Genomic DNA, 19603 nt, shown 5'->3' on the forward strand with positions numbered 1-19603 from the left:
GTAGGGGCTCCGATGGTTTCGATTTGTTTAGCAAACTTCTCAACAGTGAGAGGAGTAAAGCCAGTAAAAACATTAGATGTAGCACACGATCTTTCAATGATAGACTCAACAGGCTAGGTATTCTGATTAGAAGTGAATTTACTGAAAATTAAATTTACCTTTGAGTGTGAAAAATCTAATTTATTGCTCTATGTTTGGTCAGGTCCCACGGTGTTTTTATTGTCACAGTTGGCCAAGGTTTTCCCTGTTTTAAATAAATCTTTAGTTGAATTTTTTGCAGTGTTAACTTTTTCAGTAAAGTAGCAGTCTTTTTCTCCTATAATCAAGGACTTGTAGTTTCTAATAAGTTGTTTGTATTTATTTTTTTCCTCAGGGCAATAGTTTTTCCTTCATTTTTGTTCCTGATGCCTACAATTTTGTTTTAATGTTTTCCAATCTTGTGAATACCATGGAGTAGATGGCTTTATTCTATGGTTTTTATTAGTTTTTACATGGGCCAGCTGTATGACTGCGGAGTCAATCTATTTGGCAAAATTTAGCGTAGCTAAGTCAACATTATTTACAAATGCAGGTCGAGAATCGAAAGGATGTCATTCAGTTTAGTCTTATCAATTTTATACCAGGGACGACATTCGATCGTAGTTGGCTAAATGTGGCTAGGGCAATTATTGGTGGGGACTTTAAGCTTGACAGTTATCGCTTTGTGGTCTGTCCAAGCCAAGGTTGGGACATTCTCAAAGCTTAGATCAAGATTGCTAGTGAAGACTTCATCAAGGGAATGGTTTGTCCGATGAGTTGCTATATTTACTATTTGTGCATGATCGAAGCTGAGTAAGCGGTCAATTAGATGTAAGGTATAAGTGCAAATGAAATTACCCTAGGATTGTGAAGTTTGGAAAATTCATACATGATCCAGTAAAATCAATTAAAGTTTGAATGAACTTTGCTCTTGGCCTGGGGGGGGGGGCGGTAAATTAGAGGTGTGTTGAAAGCACCAGTACTATTACATTTTAAATTTAACGCAAGGACTTCAGAGTCTTAGTGGGTGATGGGCTGAAACGAGGCCACCAGATCGCTACGATAAATTATCGCAAGACCACCTCTGCGTTTAACTAGCCGGTCCAGCCAATCCAGTATGGAAATAGCGTAAGTACCACGACACATGGCAAAACAAACAGAATCTCTACACCACAGGACCGGAATTTGAATATTATCGCTATACCTTTTATTGGCAAACTGGTTCACCACCACACTCACGTCTTCTGACACTGATACAAGAAGATCCCTCTGGCATCACAAACCAGATATTCACTGCGCATGTCATAAACTTGCTCTTAGAAAAAGTAGACTTAGTTTTCCCTGAAATCAAATACCTTACAGCCTCAGTTGTACTCTTGAGCAACACAATGTTTGCACTTGAGCACACTGTCCATCCTCTCCTGCACCTCCCTCTAGCCCACTGTTTCCAACCCATGTCCAGTATCTCACAGTAGCAAACCCCTGTGAAGGGAAGGAGCAGCACTACACTGATCTAGGTTGTTGTTGAGCAGAAATAGTGATAGTTACCAAACTGTGGTGTATATTTTGTAATTTTTGTGAAGGGCTCAATATGTGGCCGCCTCATACCAATTGAGTGGTTGGACCACCTTTTTGTAACTGTCCTGTCCAGCAATATATCTGCTTGGGCTCAAACAAAAAAGAGGCCAGACATGCACATGTAAATATGGTAAAAAGTAGAGGCACCAAAAGGAATTGTAGTTCTGTGGTCTAAGAGTAGTTTGCAAATCATGTGATGGAGGTAAGCCAGCATGAAATATCGTTCTATGTTTACCAATAATGCGTTGGACGCAGATTTGTTAAAGTAAAAGTAACTGGGGAGGGATGAATTATAAAGCTGTTTTGCATTGTTTAGCATGTGGAGAGGCTGTGCAATAGCCTGCTCTGTCAATAGTGATAAATAGCTCCAGACAAATGTTTACTTTTTCAGTAGAAGTGAGTCTCAGGGAAAATACATAATTTCAGCAAAACAGTTTTCCTTACCGCAGACTGAAAAAAAGGGGAACAGGTAGTATCCTGCGGTGGCCCACAGAGAGCAACTAGATGGCAGCCCACAGCGAATCACAGACAGTCTGTACCACCGTTTTTATGATTAGCTGAGAAGTAGCCAATAAGAATCGCCCTAACACAGGCCCCTTTCTGATTGGTTTAAAAGTTGGCCAATCAGAATCACTCAAACAATATGCTGTTTCAGCAATTCTGATTCGCCATTATTGCATCCAATATCAATAGATTCCCCTGTTAGAATCTTTCTGATCAGCTCTGTAACTAATCAGATTAGCTGTGTGTAGCTGCTGTCACTCTCTAGTGTATTCAGGCAATGATAGGCAGAAAGGTATTTGTTTTTCGTCTTCAAAGTAGGGAGACAATTATCTGTTTCTAAGCTTGGTGTCTGCTCCATTTTGAAGGCTACTTATAGAGTTAAACATTGTTATTTAGCGATCTATATCTTCAAGGTATGTAGTAAATGTAAAGAGTAGATGTAAAGCTAAGTAGAGTAAATCTATACTTACCTATGTATACTTACCTTCTTGATATTTTGGTCCTCAATAATTATGATATGATATTTTCCAGACAATATTCTGACATACAGCCGAGGAAAGGACCTATGTATATATGAATACTAGCAATCAAAATAGGGGTTTTAACATAAAAGTGTTGTCTCTGCAATGTTGCGTGTGGTGTTTTGTTTCTTTGAACCAACGGTACCAGTTCACATTACTAACAATGGTATTGACTCTAATCATCACCTGATGGCCCCCTTCCCACTCCATGAGTGCTCTGCAGCGAGCACAGCTACCTTCAGACCCCTCTCCTGTAACATGTAGTTCATATCACCATGCTTAGCGGGGTGGTACACTAGAAACGAAGCGCTTACCTGCTGGCTCTCTGCACTTAATCAGATATTGCGGATTGGATTAGCCGCACAAATTAATGGCCATTCAAGAACGTCTCCAGCAGTCCTTGAAATGAGAATTCTCCATGCACTGTTATTGCCTAAGCTCCACCCCCAAGGGGGGTCACTCACTAAAGGCAGGAGAGGCAGGATGATTAGAGCCATTAGGGAATTCCATTAAAAACAATGGCTTACTAATGATAGGCAAGTGGAGGCGCCCTCGCTGTACATGCCCAGAATACCAATCAATGACATGGTTAGGTTGGGAACCATGCATATGAACCTCTCTGTTGTATCCTCTAGTGCTATTGGTCCAAGCAGAAGCCAAGCAGGGTGCACAGAGATGTCACTGGTATCTCAGAATGCCAAAGTTACTTTCCTTTGAGTGTTATTAATAGTTTCAATATTACTGTGTTTATGACTTGATATTCGCTTCTCAGCACATTTCAGGGTTGTGGGTACAGGCTGCTTTTTCCTAATTAAGGCTGCGGTTGTTTCCAATACCAATGAATTCTTGATAAGTCGGGCATCAATTGTAAACGTAATCAGTATATATAGTGTTAAGTGCAGAGCCAATAATACCATTTCTGGTAGTTTTTACCACCGTATAAAACCGTAGAGTGGGTAACATGTGGAATAACTAGAGAAATAATATTCTAGTTGGTGAATTTCTTTTTTTACGGAGTTTTATACGGCGCAAACCTGACCTGAAGGTATCGGGTATCAGAGCGCTTTACACAAGCACCAGTTAAGTTGCATGAGGAAACATTAATTTTTGTTAGTCACGGGGAAGTTGAAAGATTTGCCCAGAATCACAGGATGTTGCGTCTCCTTGCCAAGACCCAAACCCGGTTTCCGAGATTTGAGGTTGACCACCCTAACCATTAGGCCAACTCCTCTGCTCCAATCCATCAGCTTTTGATGGAGGCAAAAAAGTTGTTTGAGACGTCTCAAACTATTACCAGAATATGAACAGACTTACCAATATGGCTCCCAGTACTACCACTGCATCGCACGGTAATACCAGGGCACGGTCATTATTACGCAACCCTATTGTCTGACATAATTCCACTTGCACAGCTACCTGCACCTTCATCATAGAGCCCTTATTCGGCTCACAAGGCCACAAAGACCCTCAAATCAAATACAACGCCCGTTAATAGGGGCATAAGACACTTTTACTGTGTACATAACCTGCAATAGTAAAAAATATTAAATAAGGCTGAAGCTGGAAATTCAACAACAGAGGAGCAAAATAAGACCCAGATTTACTAAGCCCTTGCACTGCCACTGCGTCACACAAAGTGGCACAAGGCAACGCAAGGGCTTAGATGATATTTAGTAAGCCACTGAATGGCTCTGAATGGCTTAGTAAATCCTGAGTAATACAAATCAGTGCAAATCGCTGCGTTGCATTACTCTCTGTTGGGAAGGCGTTCCATGGGTAGAGTGTGGGCGTTCCCACGCATCCATCCATGGTTTTTGGTGCATTCTCAGATTTACTAAGAGTATTAAACCTGAGAATGTGTCAAAATTCTATGTCATCCCAACAGAGGCGCAACAAGGAGAAATATCAATCAATCAATCAATCAATCAGTATTTGTTTAGCACAGCACTGTCTCCCCCTAGGGGTATCTGGGTGCTGTGGAGAAAGGTCAGAAACGAGCTTAAAGAGGCAAAATAAAGGTCAGAAACTAGCAGACAGTGGCAAAATAAAGGCCAGCAATGAGTAGAAAGAGGCAAAATAGAGATCAGAAACTAGCAGAAAGAGGTAATCTAGAGGTCAGTAATGAGATGAAGAGGGAGAATTAAGGTCAGATATGAGCAGAAAGAGGCAAAATAAAGGTCATAAACTAGCAGAAAGAAGCAGAGTAAAGGTCGCAAACGAGCTGAAAGAGGCAGAATAAGGTCAGAAACGAGCTGAAAGAGGCAAAATAAGGCTCAGAAACTAGCAGAAAGAGTCAGAATAAAGGTCAGAAACAAGCAGAAAGAGACACAATAAAGGTCGGAGACCAGCAGAAAGAAGCAGAGTAAAGGTCACAAATGAGCTGAAAGGCAGAAGAAGGTCAGAAACTAGAAGAAAGAGGCAGAAAAAAGTCAGAAACTAGCAGAAAGGCAAAATAATGAGCAGAACGAGCAGCAAGAGGTAAAGTAGAGGGCAGGAGCGAGCAGAGAAGTGGCAGAAGAACGAGCAGAAAACAAGCAGAGGAGGAACAAAACCAAAGGCAGCAGAGGGTAGTGGACTGCGAGCAAGCTGTACAGAAGGACTGTGGCAGGGGGAGCTGGCCTGAGGAATAGGTTCATTTCTCATCATTATTTCCTCTTTCTACACGTGCTTCATTCTGAATCACACATAGAAAGAGGAAAATGCCTCTGAGGATTACTTTTGTGCAGGAAGGTGTTCCTTCCTGCACATAAATAATGGTGCCTGTAAGACAGGCACCCTTGCACCATGGCACAAGAGTGCCTGCATTGGCGCTAGGCTGCACTCAGTGCACCACTGCAGAGAGAGAGCAGGAATGCGCCATTTCTTAGTAAATATGGTGCCTTCCTGCTCTCTCCATTTGACACTGTGCAATGTGGCAAGCTGTCTTGCTGCAGCAGCAAGACAGCTTGTCACATTGCACAGTGTCATTGGGCTGCATACAATTTTGGTAAATCTGGGCCTCAGTGTCAAATTAATGACATTCTGATTGTTGTACTGCTGATTTCTGAATCATGTGAAAATGTTTTTATTTTCTGCCACTTTTATGGTCTATGACCGAAATAAAGTAATTTGACTGACTGATTGACTGACATTCTGCAAAAAGGAACGGCAAATTATGTGGCAAAGCATGTCATATTATGCTATTAAGTGCAAAGTCTGCAGCACATTCTGTAGTATTATAACTTAGCTGTTTTGATATGTTGCACCTGATTCACACAGGTAACTTAATCTTCAGAGTAATTTACACTTTGGAGTAAGTGTACTACCTTTTGGTATTCACAAACTCCAAGTGTAAGTTACTACAAAAGTGCAAGCTCCACCCCCTGTATAAAGCAATTGGCTTACTCTTGTGTGGGTGGGTGGGTGACATCTGTCCCTAAACCCCTCCCTGAACCTTCATAAACCCCTCTTACTCCTCCCTGATCCCATCCCTTTTTTGTAGTAAGTCGGCTCATTTTTCCACCCATTGCTTCCAGTTCCTCCTACATTTACTGCTAAAATGTATACTTATGTGTGTGGAGACTCTGTAGTCAGGTGGACAACTCTGCACACATAAGCATACGTAATGCAGAGGCGTAAATTCCACACATAGTTTGTGAATAGCACTGTTGCATTACAAAACGCACTACAAAGTGTAGTTTGTGAAGCAGACCCATTGATATACATCGATATAAGAAGGATTCCAGTGGCATTAAACAAATAGGATTCTTAAGAAATAAAGCCATACTCATTAAACAGTTCGGGCCCGATTCACAGAACTAACTTAAGACAAAATCCCAAACTTACTACTTTTGGTATTCACAGAAGTTAGGATGTTGTCTTAAGTTTGTCTTAAGACAAACTTAAGACAGACTTAAGACAGACTTAAGACAAACTTAAGACAGACTTAAGACAAACTTAATACAGACTTAAGACAGACTTAGGACAGACTTAAGTTAGGATTTTGTCTTAAGTTTGTCTTAAGTCTGTCTTAAGTCTGTCTTAAGTTTGTCTTAAGTTTGTCTTAAGTCTGTCTTAAGTCTGTCTTAAGTCTGTCTTAAGTTTGTCTTAAGACAAACTTAAGACAAAATCCTAACTTCTGTGAATACCAAAAGTAGTAAGTTTAGGATTTTGTCTTAAGTCAGTTCTGTGAATCAGCCCCTTCCCATTCAAAACAGTATTTTCAAATTATTAATAACTTTGTCTAGCATGGAAGCACAGAGGACCTTTTTCCTTCACTTAAATCTGTTGTAGTGAAGTTCACTCCTTCCGACTATTGTAAAGAGGTGAATGGAGGGGCCGATTCACAGAACTAACTTAAGACAAAATCCTAAACTTACTACTTTTGGTATTCACAGAAGTTTTGTCTCAAATTTGTCTTAAGACAAACTTAAGACAGACTTAAGACAGACTTAAGACAAACTTAAGACAAACTTAAGACAGACTTAAGACAGACTTAAGACAGACTTAAGACAGACTTAAGACAAACTTAAGACAGACTTAAGACAAACTTAAGACAGACTTAAGACAAACTTAAGACAAACTTAAGACAACATCCTAACTTAAGTCTGTCTTAAGTCTGTCTTAAGTCTGTCTTAAGTTTGTCTTAAGACAAACTTAAGACAAAATCCTAACTTCTGTGAATTCCAAAAATAGTAAGTTTAGGATTTTGTCTTAAGTTAGTTCTGTGAATTGGGCCCGGAGCCTCACTCTTGCCTACTCTCAGTTACACTTGGCTGGAGTCTCAATAATTGCTATGCTCAAGTATGTTATACGAGCGTCTCACTCTTTCCTTCTGTCGTAGGGACCTGACTGGAACCTCACACCTCGCTACCATCAAGCTATCATCTCTTCTAGTTCCTTTGCTCCAGTTCTCAGTATAGAAGTTGGAGTTTCACCCCTTCCCACTATCATATTGATGTGAATGACGCATCATGTCTTCCTACTATCAGGCTTACGTCTCACCCACTCCTGCATTCAAGCACCCTTTACTGGAGTCTCACCCCTTCCTACTATCATATTGATGTGAATGAAGCATCATGCCTTCCTACTATCAGGCTTACGTCTCAGCTACTCCTACGTTCAAGCACCCTTTACTGGAGTCTCACCCCTTCCTACTATCATATTGATGTGAATGACGCATCATGCCTTCCTACTATCAGGCTTACGTCTCACCCACTCCTGCGTTCAAGCACCCTTTACTGGAGTATCGCTCCTTCCTGCTATTGCATTGATGTGAATGAAGCCTCTTACTTCCTTACTATCAGGCTGGAGTGTCTCCCACTTCTACATTCCAGCGCCATTTACTGGAGTGTTACTCCTCCCGCCCACTCAAGTGCCCTTCACTGGAGTCTCACTTCTCCCAACTATAATATTGATTAGAATGAAGCCTCTTTTGTCCTTACTATCAGTCTGGAGTCCCGTCTACTCCTATACTCAACTGCTCTTTACTGGAGATTCACTCCTTCCAACTATCATAGTGACATGAAAGTAGCGTCATTCATCCCTACTATCGGGCTAGAGTCTCACCACTCCTATGATCAGGCGTCCTTTAGTGGTGTCTCACTCCTTCCTACTATTGAGTAGGCCTGGGCTAAATTTCCTTTCCGCTTGCGGAAATTGCGATAATTTGACATTTTCGCGTTCCGCGGAGAGCGCGAAAATTTCAAAATTTCCGCATTCCGCAGCTTAGCGATAATTTGTTTCTTGCTCGCGCTGTAAAATAATACATTCTCGCGCGCGCGCGATCGCCTTACCTGAATCCCCGCGTTCGCCGACAAGTTTTCCCGATCCGGTCACGTTCTCCACGAGATGTTGGATTGTTGGTAGCCATTTGCGCTGTCTTGCGACAGTTCGCGCCCGCAGTAATGTCATTGGTCGCGTGATCACGTCTTTCTTCTCGCGATCATGCACCGCGAGAAGAGTGAAAACAAGATGGCCGCGCCCGCGAGCAACCGCATGGGTAAGTTGGTGAGCCGCGACCACGCAAAAATACCGCGAACGGGCGGGAAAAAAACTTCCACATCTTCGCGATATTTACGCGTGTTTGCGGAGATTTTTAACATTTTCGCGATAATTTGTGAAAGTCACTTTCATAAATTCCGCCCACCCCTAGTATTGAGGTGACTTGAATGAAGCCTCAGGCTTCCCTAATGTCAGGCTGGAGTCTCACCCTTTGCCTACTCTCAAGAGCCGTGTACTAGAGGCTCACTCCTTTCTACTATTGTAATGTTGTGAAAGGCGCCTCATGCTCTCCTACCATTGGGTAGGAGTCTCACCCTCTCCTACGCTCAAGAGCCACTCAGTGGAGTCTCAATCCTTCCTACTATTGAGGTGACTTGAATGAAGCCTCATGCTTCCCTACTACCGGGTTGGAGTCTCACCCTCTCCTACACTCAGAGCCACTTACTAAAGTCTCACTCCTTTCTACTGTTGTAAGGACGTGAACGCAGCCTCATGCGTCTCTACTATGAGGCAGGTGGTGCCTCACCTAGTCCTACGCTCAAGTGCCCTTTATTGGAGTCTCACTCCTTCCTACTGTCCTATAGACGTGAACGGAGCCTCCCTCTTCCGTACTATCATGACACACGGTGCCCCACCCTCTCCTACGCTCAAGTGCCCTTTATTGGATTTTCACCCCTTCCTACTTTCCTATTGACATGAATGGAACATAAATCTTCTCTACTATCATGTAGGCGGTGTCTCACCCACTCCTCCGCTCAAGGGGCCTTTGTTGGAGTTTCACCTACTGTCCTATTAAGGTGAACCAGCATTGTTTCTTCCTTACTATCATGTAGGTGGTGTCTCACCCACCCCAACGCTCAAGCCTCCTTTAGTAGGCTTTCATTTCCTCCTACTCTTGCCATAGATATGACGGACAGAAGCGTCTCCACATCGAGTCTAAGTCCCCTCTCACAGGGTGTTCAATTTCTGAAATTGCTTCCATACTGTGATGCAGTGAGGTCCTCCTTACAGCCCACCCTGTGCCTTTCTACAGTCCAACCGGTCTGTAGTCCTTCGGGACACTGGCTTCACAGTGGTCTGGCCCAACAAAGGAGAGTTATTTGATCACCATTTCTTCTCAAAACGCCATTCCCGGTCTTCCGAGCCCCTTAGCCGTGCTCCACGGGGGTGTAAGGAGATACCTTGTTAATGCCCGCCAGGCCTCTATTACACTCGTTAATGCCCTGTAATGCGGCGCGTGCTGCTGCCCACAGCAGGTCGCTCCAGGGCTGGGAAGGGTTGAATACACGTATTACTTCTGATCTCAGCGCGTGCCCGGCCCCCCTCCACCATCATTGGCGGGCATCCTTGGGGAGTCACGGCCCCAGACTGAACAAATTGCACCTGTCTGTGCGCAGCATCGCTGCGAACCCGAGGCGTGTTCCCTCCCGCGCCTCTGAATTGTCTCTCGTTTCCCCTGGACCAGTTCATTATGGAGATGAGTTTTTAACCCGTTCGGCGGCCACTGTCCCCGGAGCCTCGCGCCTCTGATAGGAATCTACCAGTGCGCGTGCAATGAGAAGCCAGCAGGACAGCGCGTGCTTGACCACGTGACGCTCGCCTGCTCCACACTTAGCCAGCTCTTCTCTGTCGCAGCGAGGGGAGCAGGGAGCTGCCCTCACCGGGAATTTACAGCCTGAAAATGTAATACGTGTGATAGTACCAGGTTCGGCCCGCCCATATAGATGAACCAGGGGGTCGCCTAGCATGCCAAGTGGGGCGCCAAAAAGGAGAAATAAATTAAACAAAAATTGAGAGCACGGCAAGATTGGTTCGCCTGGCGCCAGTTTCTATTCTATAGTTTATGGTCAACCTTAAGTATTTCTTTGGAGCTCGCAATTGTTCATAATTTCGGTTCCAAGCAAACCAGTTGTGCTTAGGAAGAAACATTAACAGGAAGTAAAAATCTCAGCCTTTTCCCTACATGTCTTTAATCGTGAGGCGGGGAGTTTGACATCATCATCATAGTGCTCAAACTATCTCAGACGCCAGGTAGAGAGGTAACTAAACGTCCATCCTCATTTCTCTGCGATTTTTTAAATTTCTATACTGTGCCAAAATCCTTCTTTAATTTAAATCATACATACAGTTTAATCTTTGATAACCCCCTCAATGTCTTACAAAATATTAATTTCAACGTCCTCTATCCATAGACATAAATATCTCATTCATTCATCTCCGTTACAAGCATACCTAACCCCAGATTGCATAGTCCATATTTTGAGCACGAGCGTCATTATTTTACATCATATATCGACTGAATTTTGGTCTACACTTCAGCGTAAGTGGGTGCCGCATTTCGGATTTGGAAGCAAAGGACATATAAGATTAAAGATCTGAACATGTGACTCTGCTGGATGACGTCCGGAGGAAGGTAAACTCATTTTAAGCATCACACCAGTGTGTGTGTGTTTGGGGGGGGGGGGGGGATGGCCTTGTCCAGGTAGACAGTGCCTTAGAAAACATCCAAAGAAGAAAAAAAGCTGCTGCTGGTGAATTAGGTGGCTGTGAAAGCGAAGAGGCTTCAAGCCTCATGGCCTCTCTGTCACTGAAACAAGGGGACCCGATATTGGTAGCTTTGGACCTCGGGTAATTACTTATTTTTAGAGAACAAAGGTCCTTAGCTTAAACATAAATAATGTAAACATTTCAACATAGACTTAGATAAGACCTATGCACATTCTTCCAGTGTCCAGCCGGACAGAGGAACATTTATTTGAAAAATACAAAAGGTTTTAAACAAGATGAAGAAACACGGAAGCAGTGAAACAAGGGCACAATCCTGTACCGAGTTTTAACAAGGGAAATGAGAAGAAGGAAAGAATAGCAGGCAAAAACTTTGGGAGCAAAAGGTGGCTTACAATACAATAAAATCTCAAGTAAGCTCTGACCAACAGAAACCACAATACATTTTTCACAGTGGATAAATTGTGGTACTGTTATGAAAAGTCACTGAAGGCATGAGTGACCAAGCTGCAGGTAGAAATGTCAGAATGAAAATCTAGAATGATATTTTATATTGATGCTGACAAATGCGCCATTCACATCCAAATCATGAAACCAGGTCTGTGAGCAGCAGATTAGAAGGTTAGCTTCATTCCATCTGGCATCTCACGCGTGAACAGACAGGCTCCACTCCCTAACTTGGCATGAACATACACTGATTTAAAATATATAGTGGTCTTGCATAATGCAACCCAATTCCCACAAAGGCAATAAGCACTGGGAAGCCAATAGGTCTTGCCCATGAAATCCATTGGCTTTACCAATGCTTGCTATTTTGCTTGCCTTGTGGGCCCATGCACGTGGCTGTCTTCTTTAAATGTGTTTTCTTGTTTGAAAAAACCCATTCAAAGATAGCCACCGTATATGAAGGTACATGAACGGCGGCCATCTTTGAATTGTTTTTCTTATGCTTCATGAAAATTGATTCGAAGATGGCTGCCATGGAGAGTGAAAAGCCAGGGCATTCGTTACAATGGCTGAGCCAGAGCTTAACCAAAGGTCCAGCTTAGCTCTAAGAGCCAAAGCATTAGCTGAACTGGCAAAAAAATTGCCATGTTACTTCTTTCTCACTTTCTCACTTTCTCACTTTCACCCATTCTAGCTCATCTCTCTATTCGCCTTCTGTTTGCCACGCTTTCACTATCTCACGTTCTCTGTTTTTCAAGCTCCCTCACTCATCTTTCAATTTTCCGTCGCCCTCTCCTTAGTCTCTTTCTAGTTTCTTTCACTTTCATTCCCTATGTCTCATTGCCTTCTCTAATCCTCTGCCTTTCTCTGTTTCTCTCCCTCTCTTTGCTTCTCTTTCTGTCTTAGTTGCTCGCATTCTCTATTCCTCCGCCAAACTTACTTTTCAGCCCTCTTGTACCCAGCAATTTGGTGTAAGAGTTCACTCACTACTCTTTCCTGCCGTTCTAACCCCTGTATGTTCCAGCTCATTATCAGCCCAAACCAACACCAGCCCATAACTTCCACTGCCTCTTCCAACCCATTCACTTTCCTGCCCAATGAACATACCCTGATGAGATTTTGCCACATGTACCACAAGTCCACCCTACCCCATGCTCCCCGCTTCAATAAGAACGCCCCCAGCCATCGTTCTCTGCCTGCACATGTGCGAAAGCCCTTCCATTCTGCCGCCCCGCACAACTCTTATGCACTATCATGTCATCTTCCAAGCCCACCTGAGTGCAGCAAAAGAGGGTCCTCTTTTGTGTTGTTTAGTACAGACACCTAATGTTGGCTGTAGGTGAGACCTTAAACATTTTCACCTGCTATTCAGCAGTGGAACTACAGCAACACCAGTGATGGAAAATAAAGGTGGGCTGGAGAAAGAGAGTTAAAGGAGCCTCCGGCTACAGAAAGCAAAAAAAAAAAAAGAATCTCATCAATGTAGATTTGTCAGGTTAGATTTCCTCTAGAATGTTTTATCTTAATGAGATTGCCAGATATACAATTCTTCATTTTAACAGGAAAGTGAACCATGCATGGGTCAGAGAATGGTTTGCTGCTTTTTTAGGCAGAGAGTGATCTGTTAGCGGATGGAGAACACACTGTTTATACCTTTAAAATGAGCAGATCTGGGGGGGTGGCTGAGCGGGCCAAGATGGCGGTCACCCTTTGAGATTGATCCATTACTCCTCCCAAACCTACCATCATCCTCGATTCCCATTTACACTAGTTACCTCTGGTAACCGGGGGGCCCACGAGAGGCCCTGGGAAGGGCTCAACAGTGGCATCGACCCATGGGGCATCCAAGAACCAGCACAGGACAGGGCAAGAGGCACGGCCCACCACATCCCACAAGGTGATCCCGGTGCCGGAACAGCTGCAGCACATGGGGGAGATAGAACTGCGGCCGAGAGAACACCCACCCAACCTCCAGAGAGACTGCGGACCCCGCTGAATGCATTTGCTCCAAAGCCCCACAACCTCGGTCAAAATGTGAGAGACTGCCGGGGCATAGGCTACTTTCTTCTATGGACTGACGTCCCCTCCACTCAGTGGGGCAGCAGACAACTGAGCACGGATTGCTCTGACCTGGGAAGCAATAGCAGCAGAATCTGCAGCCCCAGAGACCGGGCCATTCCCCTCCCCCAGCTGGAGACATATGGTGGCGAGCTGTCGGCGGCTCGTGCTACCCTCTCCCACAAGATCTCCTGGGGGTGCAAGGAGGCCGGCAGTGGGGCACTAACTCACCAGGTCTACTCACACTCTTTGCACCTGATCCCACCTGCCATTCTTGAACCTGTCCACACCAGATCTACAAGAGCTGCACAGCCAGGGCCCCCAAAGGCCTTTAGCTGAGGCCCTCATGCCCCTTCACACATAGTGGGTCAGGGCACCCCCGTAAGGAACATCAAGCCGGGCAAGGTCAACTAGGCCCTAGAAGCATAAGCAGCTGCTTGGGCTACCAGTCCTCGGAGGACAGGCCCCCCCTCCCCCAGTGGAGAGCACACAAAGGTAGGCTGCTGGCTGCTCGTCCTGCCCCTCACCTCCTCCAATGTTGGTAAGTGGGCCAGCAGCGGAACATCAGTACACCAGGTCCAACGCATGAGAGCTTGTGCGATATGGAGAACATAGTCCCACATAGCTCTGAGGGGTGATACGTGATAATCCCTGAGCTGGTCGCCCTTGCCTTAACCTCAGGAGACACCGGATTGGCCCTGGAAATACTGCATACCAGAGGGTTCCATCATCTGGATCCCTGAAAACCACGTAATCACTGCATTACCCTTGCCAATAAGGTGGACCCTGCGTTATTGGGAAAGACAAGGGACCAGGCCAATCTAAAATGGACAGATACACAGTTCCCTCTTCTGGCGCGCCTGGATTCCCCAAGGACCCCGCAGCCCCCAAGGAACTGGGAGATCTGGCATCCATCCTACAGTTCATCCTGTCCTCCTTGGAAGCAGTGGAATAAAAAATAGGAGAGGTAAAATTGGACGCCTCTCTCATTTACCAAGATCTCTGAATGTTGCATCCAGGGTGACCTAAGCTGAGAACAAGGTCCAGACCTTTGAAGATGAAATAATGGCCCTTAAAGCAATGGTCTCCGAACTGATGTCCACTGCCCTCAAAGCTCGAGCAGAAGACACAGAAAACAAGTTATGCTGGAATCACTTACATTTTGCAGGTTTCCCAGAAGAGACAGAGATTAAGATCCCTGAATCCTTCATGGAAGTCTGGCTTGCTTCCTGGCTGTGCAAAGTATCACAGTTGAAAGGGAGGACTATTCCTCGATGCAAGATCCTCCACCAGAGGTCCCTGAAAACTCCATATCACCCGAATATTGAATTACAGAGACATCATCCTCCGAGCAGCGAGAGACACAGGAGACCTCCACTATGGGTCATCTCGAGTTCTGTTGAAGGGAATGTCTGGGACAACAGATGTTTCTGGGGAGGATGTGTAGGGAGGGGGAGGTATTCTTAGGGGGAAGACATTATCTTGCTTTGCCTTTGGTTTTCTGGTGTAGCCGGCATTTTTTCCCTAGGCCTTGATACACAACAGAAGCAGCTCATAAACACAGCCACAACATTTTATCTGCAAATTACAAACCGGGGTGGGGGCCCCTCATGCAGGGACTCCAACCATTATATGACCATTATATGACCAGAGCCTGGAAAAAATTATATTCTTCTTATTGTCCTTGAATGTGAACGGTCTCCTGGACCGCATAAAATGATCTGCAGTACTGAAACACACCAAACGTTTCGAACCCTCAATCCTAATGTTACAAGAGACCCACCTAATGGGCGCTGCATGTCCTTTCCTCCATAGACTTGCCTATGACAGAGTCTGCCTCTCTGGTTTCGAGAGGGTCTCCAGGGGTTTGACCGTCCTTCTCCACAAATCCTTCCCCAAGACAGTGACTAACTGTATTAATAACTTAGGTTGCTTTGTGAGAATAGAAGGGCTCCTAGAAAGGAAACACTACAATCTCCTCAGCATCTAAGTACCACCACACTTGGCCTCAGCTGCCCTCCATGACCTGGCATCAGTTTACCCTTGCCTTCCCAATCCTGCCACCATCAAGCAGCGCAAATTAAATCCGGATAGACTCACTAGGGGTTTGCGGTACTTGGAGGATCTGGCACCTAGGAGAAGCAGACTATACCCTACATCGGTCACCCATAAAACCAACTCTCGCATTGAATTACTCCTACATTTGCTTCCTACAGGTTCTAGCTGCTGACACCCTCTCCGGTGGCATATCTGGCCACTCTCCACTCACTCTTTAATATAGCCTACCACTCTCAGGTCCCTTACCTCTGTGGTGCTTAAATGCATGGCGCCTCACAGACCCTGAATGTGAGGGCTTCCTGGCCACTGAGGTTACTGCTTACTTCGACACTAACCAAGGCTCCGTGAATTACCCTGCCAACATTTGAGGGGCTTGTAAGACCACTGTGTGAGGATTATTGAAATCATATGTCAGACGATGTGAAATTGCCAAGAGATGGGTGATCACGGAGCTGGAGGGCAACATTCTCCAGTTACAGAGATGGGACCCATTGGAGGACTCGGACGACTCTCAGTACACAGTGTCACATGCCACAGCTTCCCTATGACACCTGATCATAGAAGAAGCTAGCCAGGGCTAGAGAGCAATGACACAAAGGGTATATAAATATGGCAGTAAAAATGGGAAACTACTTTACAGTCTTGCCACCAGAGATTTGAAATCCCGGGCGTACCCCACATTGTGAGACTCCCAAGGTAGATGTGTCCACACCTCACTGGAGATCGCGCACACATTCACGTCCTACTACCAAGATTAATATGATCACCACCTCCCTCACCCTCTGGTTCAATTACATGCCCTGCTTGTGGCAGAAATCCCCCTCCTCTTACAATCAAGACATCGAGGATGGCGTTAGAGGCTTCCCTCACCGTTGAAGAAGTAGAGGAGGCGATAGTAGAACTAAATATTGGAAAGAATTCGGGACCAGATGGATTCCCTTTTGAATATTATTGAAAGTATTGAGACCTGCTGAGCCCAAATCTCCTGGTGGTATTCCAAGAGGCATGCCGTACTGGCGTGTTCCCTGCTGAGACACTTCAAGCATTTTAGTCATTCCGAAATCCACCAACCCAACCCCAGGCACGAAGCCTTCCACCCCATCACCCTGTTAAATGTAAAACTTAAAATCTTTCGGAATCTCCTTGCCCTTAGACCCACTCTAGTCTAGTCTAGGACACATTTGTCCACCCAGACCAATGTGGCTTTATGCTGGATGGTGGTTCCAGACATTGTCTTAGATGGGCACATGTGGCACTTGCCCATGCCCAGGAACTCCAAGACCCATGTACCCTGATACTCTTGGACTTCGGGAAGGAATTTGATTCTATAGACTAGGCCTTCCTGGATGGAGTCCTCAACTGCATGGGCTTTGGCCATCCTCAAATGCATGGTCTTTGGTCCTTACTTCTGCTCATATGTGCAGCTGCTCTACGCTCACCTGGCAACGGAGTCCTGTATGAACCCTTCCGGATCCAACGAGGAACCCACCAGGGTTGTCCGCTCTCTCAGCTTCTTTTTGCCTTTGCCAACAGACCACTGGCTAGACTGATCTACTGAAATGCCCAGATCATGGCCGGGGATTGGGGGAAGGTTTCGAAGATAGTGTTACCCTATATGCCGATGATGTCCTGCTGTACTTAATAAACCCCCTTCAATTAGGACCTCGTTGCTAATGCCTAATAGCCCTTTAAGAGCACGCTTCGGGATGCCACCTAAATAAAGCGAAATCCCTCCTTATCCCAATACATGGAGACATGGCCTCAGTCGCCTGGCACAAAGATCTGCTGATCTACGGCTCAGCTTTAAATACTTGGGGGTCACATTGGCTCTTGAACCCGAGCTCACATGGAGCCTGAACCTCAGCACCTTAGTCAATAAGATGAAAACGGATCTTGCACGCTGGGCCTCTCTACCTCTCAATATCCTAGGACAGGTCTCCCTATTTAATTTGATGATTCTCCCTCAGTTCCTATAAACACTCCAAAACTTCCCTATCAACATCTTCAGCACCTGGTTCACAAAACTGACTGCAGATATGTGTACCTTCCTATGGGCCAAACCCCTCCCCAAATGTCCATGGCCAAAAGCTGACTCGACATACAATGGTGGGATGGGAATGGACAGAATACACTGCGCTACCGAGATTCCCACCTCGCAGTGAATAATGACTGGTTGTGCGGAAGATGGAGTGACCCGGCATACCACTCAGAACTCTCTATACTGGGAATAGATAAGGTGATGTGACTGCGATATAGGGACCCGATTCCCCATACCCTCCTAGACATGACACAACTGGTGTTCTTAACCTAGAGAGTGACACTGCGCTCCATGAAATGGTAGGGGGATACTGCCCCCAGACTCCCTTATGGCACTGATGCCTCCGTAGCCACACCTTGCAGCTGGAGAGGGTCGCAAAATGGGACCGAATTGGGATTTCCTCTCTTGGAGTCATAAGGGGAAGAAGTGGTCTGAACTCTTTTCAGGAATTACAGACACAGTTTAAAGTCTCTAAAACCCAATTTCATGAATACCTCCAGCTCCCGTACACACTCACACAATACAACAAGCATTTACAATGCAATGGTCTCGGCAATATTATAGGTAGAGCTATTGGTATTGCTCATTATTTTTTTATCATTTTTGTATCCCTTAATAAATGGCATTGTCATTTCTTGTGGCATTAGCTTTTTTTTTGCATATGTGATACCTATTGCATTAGCAGAGAGAGAGAGAGTGAGGTAGTGAGATAGAGAGAGAGCGTGAGGTATTGAAATAGAGAGTGAGGTAGTGAGAGAGAGTGAGGTAGATAGAGAGTGAGGTAGGGAGATAGAGAGAGTGAGGTAGTGAGAGAGTGAGGTAGTGAAAGAGTGAGGTAGTGAGGGAGAGGGATGTTGTGAGGTATTTCATATTGTGGCCAGATCTGCCGACTTTGGAACTGGGGGACTGTGTTCGAATCTCAGCGACTGTTCAACATACTGTGATTCTTGGCAAATGCCTTAAAAACAGAATGTGTCCCTGTGTAATGTAACTAAAATCTCTCCCATAAACCCACCTAATTGAGTTAACACTTGCTGGGAGACTTGTTGCACGGCCAGGCAGAGAGAGGTGCGTGGCATGGTTGCTGAATGTTTGATATTAGATAGAGGGTGAATAGGTGAAAGATGCGTGGGTGGACACTTGGACCGGCAGTCAGGTGGAAGGGTAGATTTGCACGCTGATCTCATGGTATAGCTGATGGGCAGATGGACAGGTAGGTGCTGATGAATGAATGATGCACTGAGTGATAAATAGGTGAGTGAGTGGATGATTTTTAGATGGGCGTAAAAGTTGACAGACAGGTAGAGCGATTAAACATTGGGTGGAATGGATGACTAGCTGATAGATGTATTCCCAAATCATTTGTTGGACAAGCGAGTGGATGGATTGATAAATTGATGAATAGGTGGCAAGACAGAAGAAAAAATTAAAAGATGGATGGCGGAATGGATGGAAAACACATTGATTTATTAACCGCAGAATGCATAGACGGACGGATGAATGGGTCGATGCATACACGGATAAGCATGCGGGTAGATGAAAGGGTGGGTGGGCGAGTCGGAAGGCTGAATGGTTGAATAGTTAGACATATACCTCGGCTGGATTCCACATGGGAATTTCTGTATACGTGCTTGTGCCACGGTGACGTCCAAAGCACAATGTTTTAGGCCTTCTCAGGTGGGAAGCGTGTTCCCAAGATTTACACTGTTCAATTCTGTCAGGATTATGAGATTACTAAACAACTACTTCACCGTCAAAACCCGTACATGCATGATTAAAATAAAAACAGCGCGGTGATTCGGATTAGGGCGCACGGCGCTTTAGCGTTATACTAAATATAAACTGGTTGATTGTGACGCTCAGCAGCAGCACGTACTAAGAAAAACAACAGATT

This window comes from Triturus cristatus, chromosome 9 (assembly GCF_964204655.1).
Source record: "Triturus cristatus chromosome 9, aTriCri1.1, whole genome shotgun sequence".
Lineage (NCBI taxonomy): Eukaryota > Metazoa > Chordata > Amphibia > Caudata > Salamandridae > Triturus > Triturus cristatus.